The sequence below is a fragment of the Pelophylax lessonae genome, assembly GCF_965119305.1.
Source record: "Pelophylax lessonae genome assembly, chromosome: 5".
NCBI classification, from domain to species: domain Eukaryota; kingdom Metazoa; phylum Chordata; class Amphibia; order Anura; family Ranidae; genus Pelophylax; species Pelophylax lessonae.
This window is the reverse complement of record NC_138772.1, coordinates 468,688,526-468,698,836: the sequence shown is the minus strand read 5'-3', so window position 1 is coordinate 468,698,836 and position 10,311 is coordinate 468,688,526.

Here is a 10,311-nt window from a genome sequence, read left to right as displayed (position 1 = left end):
GCAGCTATAACAGGCACAGGATACAGGAGAGCTGTATTAAATTAATAGCAGGCATTTTTTTTGGGGTTCTTTGCAGTCAGGAATAACATCTGAACTTGTGTATAGTGGTACTGTGCACAAGTTCAGATGTTTTGCCTGCCTCCAAAACCCCCCAAAAAATGCCAGCAAAAACACACCTGGGCATTTTTTTTTTTTACGCTAGCGTTTTTTTTGGCATTTTTTGGGGTTCTTTTGAGGCAGGCAAAACATCTGAACTTGTGTATAGTGGTATATATACACACATACATATATTTATATACACACCTAGACATATATAGGTGTGATAGTAGCAGAAATATATTCCTGTAAATGATTTCATTAGCGCAAGCATATATTTCTGCTACTATCACACCTATATATGTCTAGGGGTATATATTCAGACATATATGTGTATATATACCCCCTATACACATGTTCAGATGTCATGTCTGACATCAAACATGTCCTCAAAAAAGCACTGACAGTGGCAGCCTCTGCAGCATAAAAAATGCTTGGCTGGTGAGAAGCCATATGGGTGTGCCGAAGCTATTCAGAGAAATGATCATTTCTCTATAGCGGTCACCCTGCTATGGAAGGGTTTTGTCACCCTGCCATAGCAGTCACTGTCAGTTAACCCTACACTACACTACGGTCCCCTGACACTTCATACTTTCCCTACAGAAACTAAATTTTTGAAGCTAACTTAAGTGTAAAGGAGCACTCTAACTACACTAGATATCCCTTTCCTCACACTAAAAATAGCTAAATGACACTTTTAAAGTAAAATTAACAGAACTGCTTCCACTCTCTTCCATGTCCAGTATAACAATGCTAGGAATATGACGGGGGCGATCTTATATACTGGGGGGCGTATTAACTAATGATTGGTCTAGGGACCCCCTAGTCACTCCAATCACATTCCTAGCATTCTCCTGCCCCCTCAATTGGCTTTTGCTAATGGTTCTGGTCCAATCACGGGCTTTTAAAGCCCATTTCCTGAAGCATTGCATTTTGGGCGGTTCTGGTTGCCGAATTCCGAACTTTTGGGCAAAAAGTTCTAAATTCGGCCGAACCTCGAACACCCAATGTTCGGGCCGAACCGATGGTCGACCCGAACCGTTCGATCATCCCTACTGAAGACAACACAGCAAAGTGCAGTGCTGCTGGGCTGTTTAAATAAGGCAGCCTGTTTGCCAATTATTGCAATTAGTCTGCTCTAGGTTAACCCTTTAGGAGACTCATGACAGCACATCAGTGTGCTCAGGAAGCATTCCTAACAATGCCTGCGCAGGGTATTGAGTCTCTGACACAGTGACTACAGTTATTCCTGGACTTCCCTTCCCATTGCATTCCTGCCGGTCCTGCTTATTGGAGCACCTTCCCTGCCAAGCCCTCGTGCAAAGATTCACAGCTCAGGTGGCTTTCTTACCTGGTCACCTTGGACTGTGGATATCTGCAAGGGTGAGCGTACATTTCTGCTTTACAGATTTCAACAAAGGTAAGCTCCGTGACACAGCATAATAAATTGCAACTACTACAATTTTACTCTCCAGGGTCTCTGCATTCAGACAATATACTTTTTGGGGGGTTTAATCTCTAGTAAAAATGGGACGTGTGGAAAAAAAGCCACAAGTGGTTAAAGCAACTCTAAGCACGTTTACCATTTCCAAGAACTCACTTCAGCTGTGCTGCATTGATGTGAACCATAATGTGAAAATAATATGATTTCCATTGTTGTGTGGTGTTGCGCAACAGCAGCCGCATCTGAAATCACACTAGTGTGAATGGGAGTTAAAAGATATCCTTATTTTTCACAATTGATCCATACACATCCACTACTTAATAACTCTGTATTTTTTTTTTTTTTAATTCTTTTTTACTGTGTTTTCTGCCTCCTTGTAACATCCTCCATGAGCTTCCAAACCTCCTTTTCTTCCCCACTTCAGTTTGTTTGGAACAAGCAGTGCACATTAGTTATGCACTTCTCTATGCACACTACCCATGGTATAGCCATGGCCAAAAGTTTTGAGAATATATACAAAGACACAAATATTATGTAGCACTGCCCCCCCCATGGGAGCTGCTTAGATTTGATTCCCCTGGGTTACCCATAGCAACAGTCTGTTAAATCTTGGCACTTTAACACTCGGCTCAGTCAATGGACAGTCTAGGGGATTTGGTTTTTTGTATTTAGGAACTTGGATAGGAGAAGGGATGAGTGGGATACCCCCAACTTGACAACTATGCACATATTTTGAGACTTCTCACTGGATTGAGTGCAGCAAGGCCGCTGCTTCACCTTGCCACTGAAGTGAAGATATGAAGGGTGAACTATTCTGTGAATTACTCTTCAGGGTCCTATTTGGCACCCCCTTTCTCACTGACCGTGTGTGCTAGCCCTTGTCCTCTGACCCTACTGGAGTGGTCCCCTTCCTGGGCAGACCCCTGGCAGGCTCCCTGGTACTCAGACACTGTTTTTCCTCAGGTTGCTCTGCCTTCAACTCCACCATCAGTATCCTGGACCTCTTGGCTCAGCACCACACCCTGGCTCACCAGGCCGACTGCCTGTGGCCACTTTCCTTGCTGACAGGAGGAGAGACAGCCGTCACCCTCCTCCTGGGACCTGGCTTCCTGCCCAAAGACGCCCTGTCACATGTGCCCCCTAGCTTTTATGTCCAATCCCAGGATGCACTGTGGTTGTGCCCTCCCACTAGGACTGCCACAAAAGCGAGTGTCATTGGCTGGGTTTCCTCAACTGTCCAACAGGCTCCCCTATTGGATACAGTGGGGACACTCCCTAAGACCAAGTGAATCACACCCTGGACACATGTAACTGGCAGAACTAACAATCAGACTCTCCTGATGAGCAGGCAGAGCCAAAAACCAGGCTTATACCCAACACCTTTCTAGGAGGGTGCAACAATTAATTTTCACAAAGTCTGCTGCTTTAGTGTTTTTCAATCTTTTTGTAAGATGTTACTATGGTATACTGAAGTATAATTACAAGCATTTCATAAGTGTCAAAGGCTTTTATTGACAAACTATTCTTGGATGGTTGGAAGAAGCTGCTCTCAGAGGATGTTTTTGTACCATTCTTTATTCTTGACTTTGTACTCATACTGTAGCTGCTGACTTTTAATATTAGGACACTTACCTGTCCTGTAATTCAGTAATGTCGGCACCTCAGCTGATGTTTCCATTGGCTTTCAGGTGCTGCCGCCGCCTTAGCCTGTGAGGGAGACCAGCAGTGAAGCCTTGCAGCTTTACAGCCGATTTCCTAGTGCGCGTGCAGGAAGCGTGCTTTCTGAATGGCCCGGCAGCAGGGAAGGAGGAAGCCGCAGTGAAGTGGGGACGGGTACCTGTTAAAATCAGGTACCCACTCTCCCCTGCCAAATGTGGCACCGGAGGGGGGGAGGAGACAAAAGCAGAGCTTCCACTTTTGGGTGGAACTCCACTTTAAGCAAAATTGTGAGTGAACCCACTCCCTTGGTTGAGAAGCAACCCCACACATGAATGGTCTCAGGATGCTTTACTGTTGGCATGACACAGGACTGATGGTAGCACTCACCTTTTCTTCTCCATAAGTTTTTTCCCGGGTCCCCCAAACAATCGTAAAGGGAATACATCAGAGAAAATGACTTTACCCCAGTCCTCAGCAGTCCAATCCCTCCACCTTTTGTAGAATACCAGTCTGCCCCTGATGGTTTTCCTGGAGAGAAGTGGCTTCTTTGCTGCACTTCTTGACACCAGGCCATCCTCCAAAAATCTTCTCCTCACTGTGTGGGCAGATGCACTCACACCTGCCTGCTGTCATGGAATCACACGCAGCATTCATCCTCCAGCAACCACCAGACATGCTGAATAACACTACAGATACACTTTAAGCCTCGTACACACGCAACGAATTTCCGCCGACCGGTCGTCCGTCTTTTGTCCACAGTGGTGTTTTGTTGGTTGGAATGTGCCTAGACTGCACACAAATTTTCCTGCACAACAAAATTCTACTTAAGAAGTGATGTCATGTGTTGGATTGCCTTCTTTGTGTTCTTTCGTCTCTGAGCATGCCTAGTCTTGCTCATAAGATTTTTCCCTGTCGAAATCTGTACTGACTGCACGAAAATCAGCCGTGTTTTGAGGACAAAAATTTTATAGTCTGCACACCAACATTTTTTCGGCCGAAAAGTCGGAGTCGGTTGTCGGAAGCATCATACTAACAAGCTGAAAATCGACGGATCGGTCGTCGGAAGAAAATTCCCGGCCGAATTTCGACACGTGTCTACGAGGCTTTAGTTGGACAAAAGTTTGGCCGTGGCCTTTATTATTGGTTTCAAAGTAACACTTCTGGTAAACTCTTTAAGTGCCGGTTCACATATGTGCGGCTGCGGCAATCGCATGTAATATCGGAGCGCACTGCTCCTTCATTACATGCGATCGGCTGTGCGGTGCGAGTTCAGCCATACACTTTGTATGGCTAAATTAGACGCATATGCGATATGCGATCAAACTGGGGGTGTCGTTAACATTTCATTGACACCCCCAGCGTATCGCATATGGCAGTGTGAACTGCAAGGGGTGCGTTTGCGATGCGGGAACAGGCTGCGAATTCGCAGCCTTCCGCATCGCATAAGTGTGAACCGGCTGTCAATTCATACAAACAACGATATCACTTATAACTTTAACTTACAATACCATTTTTTTCAACTCCGATATTACAGCTCGAGCTGAACTACCACATATTATTATTCATTGAACTGTCCTCCTCTTCTTACGAAAAGGTGACCCACCACATTATAAAGGCTGCGACAAGGGGAGGGGGAGTTGGGTGAGCTCCACAGCTTGTCCTTCCCACGACGACTGGCACAAAATCCTGTCAGAGAGCCCTTTTTAGGGACACCCCAGGGGCTTCCAGAAAATTCCCCTGTTTCCAAGGCTCCCCTCACAACCACGCCCTCACCTGAGGGGAGACCTGAAACCCCTAGCTGCAGTGATCCCATGAGGAAAAGGGGAGCCTTGAGACTTATATCCCCTTTTCCTTACATTCCTGAGCAAGCTCTGCACTGGTGATCCCCAATCCTGCAGCTGAATCAACTGTAGGAGACGGTCCTGGTGCTTGCTGGCATAGGCGTGCACACAGGGTGTGCCTGGGCACACCCTAATCATCCTGTTTGGCACAGATTCTCCCCTGATAGTTCACCAAAGCCCCTTAATGGGGCTCCTAAAAAATTGTAAAAAATCAAAATCAAAATAAAATTGTAAAAACTACTGACACCGTCCACTGCTCTACTAACACTGTCAGTATATAGACACATGCGCACACACACATAGGTGTTTGAGCTTTGGGGTGCACACCCTAATGCAATTGGCTGTGCACACCTATGCTTGCTGGACTTTCTTGGGTGCCCTGAAGCCTTCTTCACAAATGCAGTGGAAATGTTTTTTTTTATTGGATGAAGTTCATTTTCATGGCAAAGAAAGACTTTGCAATTAATTGCAATTTATCTGATCAGTCTTTATAACATTCTGGAATATATGTAAATTGCCATCATAGAAACTGAGGCAGCAGACTTTGTGAAAATTAATATTTGTGTCATTCTCAAAACGTTTGACCATGGCTGTACATAGTCCCTCTCAGGTCCATCTCAGAAGTGAGCAAGGGAGGATGGCTATGTTCCTACATACAGTGAGATGAGGAAGAACGAACGTAACCATCATCTACCAGGAAGTCAGATCACAGCAGCAAAAAAAAAAAATTGGAGATATGGGAGAGGCTGAGAGCAAAATATAGAAGGTACTTTCTCTTGAATGAAATTTTCCTTCTTACACCATAGTTTAGTGTCATTTTAAGCTTCAAAATGCAGCCAGATCAGGGTGCACTCATGCTTCTGCTGGGAAACTTTGTGTCTGTACTCTGGATAAACACACACTCATCATAGGTTGAACCGGATGGATTGGTGTCTTTTTTCAACCTCACTAACTATGTAACTATGGATGGAGGAGCAACAGAGACACCTTTGGACAGCAGCATGATCAATCTGGGGAGTGGGTATTGTTCTGTTGGCCATACACTATACGAAAAATCGTTCAAACTCATTTTCGAAAAAGGAACACTCGGCCGTGAGAGCAGACGATCGTGCCATCATGTAATGACCGAATTTTGATCAATAAATCATTCAATGGACATAAATGAATCAGTTTTTCGTTCATTTTGTCACATGTACCTAGTGCAAACAAGGCAAGAAACACATTAACCTTTCAATTTATCATTCATTCAACAGAATTTTCCAAACTGTTCCTTCGATTTTTCAGCTCTAAAAAGTGGAAAACTGATTTTCTATTTGTGCCCATTAACTGGACGAAAAACGAACAGACCAAATGACAGATTTTCGAATGATTTTTCATCTAGTGTATGGCCAGCATTAGGCTCATCACACCTTACAATCTCACTGTACAATCTCCTTTAGATCTACCAACAACTATGTAGCATGCAAGGACCTGCCTGACTGGATACAAATCGATTGGATAGTTTAGGTAGGTTCTCATATTATATAGTTTTGGTAACTCTAAGGTTGATTGTACAGAGATTGTATGGTCAGATTGTAACATGTATGGTGAGCTGTAGAAGCACTAGCAGATTATTGTAACATTTATGGTGAGCTGTAGAAGCACTAGCAGATTATTGTAACATGTATGGTGAGCCATAGAAGAACTAGCAGATTATTGTAACATGTATGGGGAGCCATAGAAGCACTAGCAGATTATTGTAACATGTACGGTGAGCCATAGAAGAACTAACAGATTATTGTAACATGTATGGTGAGCCATAAAAGCACTAGCAGATTATCGTAACATGTATGGTGAGCCATAGAAGGACTAGCAGATTATCGTAACATGTATGGTGAGCCATAGAAGGACTAGCAGATTATTGTATCATGTATGGTGAGCCATAGAAGAACTAGCAGATTATTGTAACATGTATGGTGAGCTGTAGAAGCACTAGCAGATTATTGTAACATGTATGGTGAGCTGTAGAAGCACTAGCAGATTATTGTAACATGTATGGTGAGCTGTAGAAGCACTAGCAGATTATTGTAACATGTATGGTGAGCTGTAGAAGCACTAGCAGATTATTGTAACATGTATGGTGAGCCATATAATCACTAGCAGATTATTGTAACATGTATGGCGAGCCATAGAAGCACTAGCAGATTTAAATGGACTAACAAATTCAAGGTCACACTTTTTAAGCAGTTACAGCATCAGGTTTTCAGTTTTGCATAAAAAAATAAAAGCTGACCATTATAAGCACTCCTGTTAAATGTTTTTTATCAACCCTCTAACTGTCACTTTTCCTATACAGCTTGGTCTGTCAAAGGACATTGAAAAACAACAGACTTACTGGCAAGATCACTATGAGAAAATAAAGGAAAAAAGCCTTAAAAAAGAAAACGAATGCATTCACCACATCTAATAATTAGTAAGCTGCAATATAATAATAATAATAATAATAATACAGTATAGGTTTTTATTCAGTTTATTCTGCTTTTTTGTACTAGGTACCTACGGTAGTTGTGATTATTTATTCAAGGTGTCTATTTATAAACAAAATTGGTGGACAAACCATAAAAAATTTTACCAGTATTTTGTCGAATAATATTTTCTATGATTGTCAGCTCTGCTAGTGTCCGAAATGCAGTATTTACAGGTGTTGCAAGCTCATATTTGCACACAGAGAAAATCATATTACCTCTCACCAAAAAACATGTGCACTGTCTCCTAAAGACTCATCTGCCTTCATCCATTTGCGTCAGAAGCAGCAGCAGGTGATCCCAGGCAACAGGGCCAGCCTTAGGTGTTCAGGCGCCCTGTGCGAGCTAATCCTGTGGCGCCCCCCCCCCGCGCGCGCGCATTTTCTTGCACCTTTTTTGCACTTTATTTGACTTTTCTTTTTTTATGATCACTAATAACTTAGCCCCCCTTACATCAGAGACCCCCCCACACATCAGAGACCCCCCACACAAAGTCCCCCTTAATGAAGAGCCCCCACTGAGAGCCCCCCTCACATCAGAGACCCCCACACAGAGCCCCCCTCACATCAGAGACCCCCACACAGAGCCCCCCTTACATCACAGACCCCCCACAAAAAAAACCCTTACATCAGAGCCCCCCCCCCACATCAGAGAGCCCCCCTTACATCACAGACCCCCCACAAAAAGCCCCCTTACATCAGAGCCCCCCCCCACACACAGAGCCCCCCACATCAGAGACAGCCCCCCACATCAGAGAGCCCCCCTCACACAGAGCCCCCCACATCAGAGACCCCCCTTACATTTTTTTGAAGGAGACCTCACTTACCTCACGCTGTCTGCTCTGCAGCTTTTTTTTTTTTTTCTTTAAACTTCCCGCCCACACATCCCTTGGGAGTGTGGGCGGGGTAGGAGGAGGAGGAGAAGGGCGGGGCGAGGAGGACCTGACGATCCCTGCAGGGAGGAGGGAATCTGTCATCGTGGTGGATCGGAGGCTGTGCTGTGTGTGATACACAGCTCGCCTCAGACTGTCAGCACAGCACTGCAGTAGGTGAGGTGACCGAGGCATAGCGGGAGGTAAGCGGCGGCCGCGGCCTGTGTTAACCCTGTCCAGGCCGCTGTCGCCGCTTACCTCCCGCTGTGCCCGATCTTCTGCGAGCTGTGATGGCCGCACGGCGCCCTTGTTGCCCATGGCGCTCTGTGCGGCCACACGGCTCGCACGCCCCTAAGGCCGGCCCTGCCAGGCTACACTTTCAGAGGCAGACAGCAGACACAGTCAGCATCTGAGACAAAACCAGTCAGACAGTCAAACCCACAGGAGTACACAGAATAGCAGGGAAGGCAGAAAAGCACATCCAGAGGCAGACAGGAGACACAGTCAGCATCTGAGACATAACCAGTCAGACTGTCCAATCTCCAGGAACACACTTCACAGCAGGGGAACAACAGCAACAAGTCTTTACCTGGCAGAGATTGTTGGATATGGTGTGACTCCTAATCCTGAATTAGCTATTTTACATTTGAAAATTCATGAGATTCCTTTTAGGTATCTAGTAGTGATATTACATTTTTTGCTGGCGGCAAAGCTTTCAATCACAAGAAGATGGAAATCCCAGGAGGTTCCATCTCCTTCTGACACTGTTATGTTACTTAATCAGCAATGTGAGATGGAGAAGATCTTGGCTACTATAGGGTCGATAAAGAAAGTATTTGAAGTTAGATGGAGCGCATGGTTGAATCACTTTAAATGTACAGTGGGGACAGATTAAGGTAGTAAGGAATTGCATTATGAATATGATAATTGAATGTTCGGACTGGTCCTTGCTAAGGACGGAAAGAAGCTGGAAGGAAGGAGGAGCTCAGTTTTCCCTTACCTCTCCCCTCCCTCCCCCTCTTCCCCCCCTTTTTTGTTTGTTTGTTGTTGTTGTGATTATTAATAATGGATTATAGGTATTGAGGAGAGGCCTTTATGATATTAATGCCCTTATTGGGTAATTGGAATTTCTTTTGGACTTCTGGCCCTTTTGACCTTTTGAGTGTATGTATGTCGCTATTCATGATGTTGGTATGCATTGTTGTATTGTTGTTATGAAAAATCATAATAAAGAAATATTGAAATAGAAGTCTTTACCTTGCAGGACTGAAGAGAGGGAGGGAGGGACAGAAGCCCTTTCATCTGCAGACTTCCAAGACTGTTTACGCCATTGCTTGGCGCCTGGCGGATACCATTCTGTGCTGCCCCATCTCATCTCCCTGTCCCCTGTGACATCATCTACAGCCGTTCTCAGACTGAAACAAAAAGCCAGGAGGGTACTGCATATACAAGACAGAAAAAACCCAAGGGAGAGGCAATGACAACATTGTAGAGCCTTTATAATACCACACCTGTACAATATCAATGCTGTTTAGGCATCATTTGCCCATGGCCCGACGTGCAGGGCAACCAGTTTTTAGAAAGGTTTACTTCCAATATTCTGTGTCTTCCAAATCCATAAGAGGCTGATCATGGAGGGGTAGGTTCGGCAGAGGGGATATACTTGCAGCAATCAAAGTACTTAGCAACCGCAACAGGTGTCCTGGAACATGACCAAATGTTACCAGAAGTTACCCGTTGTGTGCTGACGTGAGGTAGGCCAGGAAAACTAGATTTTGCTGATATCCTGCAATTTTTTACATTTCAGAGAAATGGGAACTGTCAATTTAACTTTTCATCTTCCATCAGCTAAAACCTTCATTTGCTTTTAATGATGAGCAATACAGGTATGGGAAA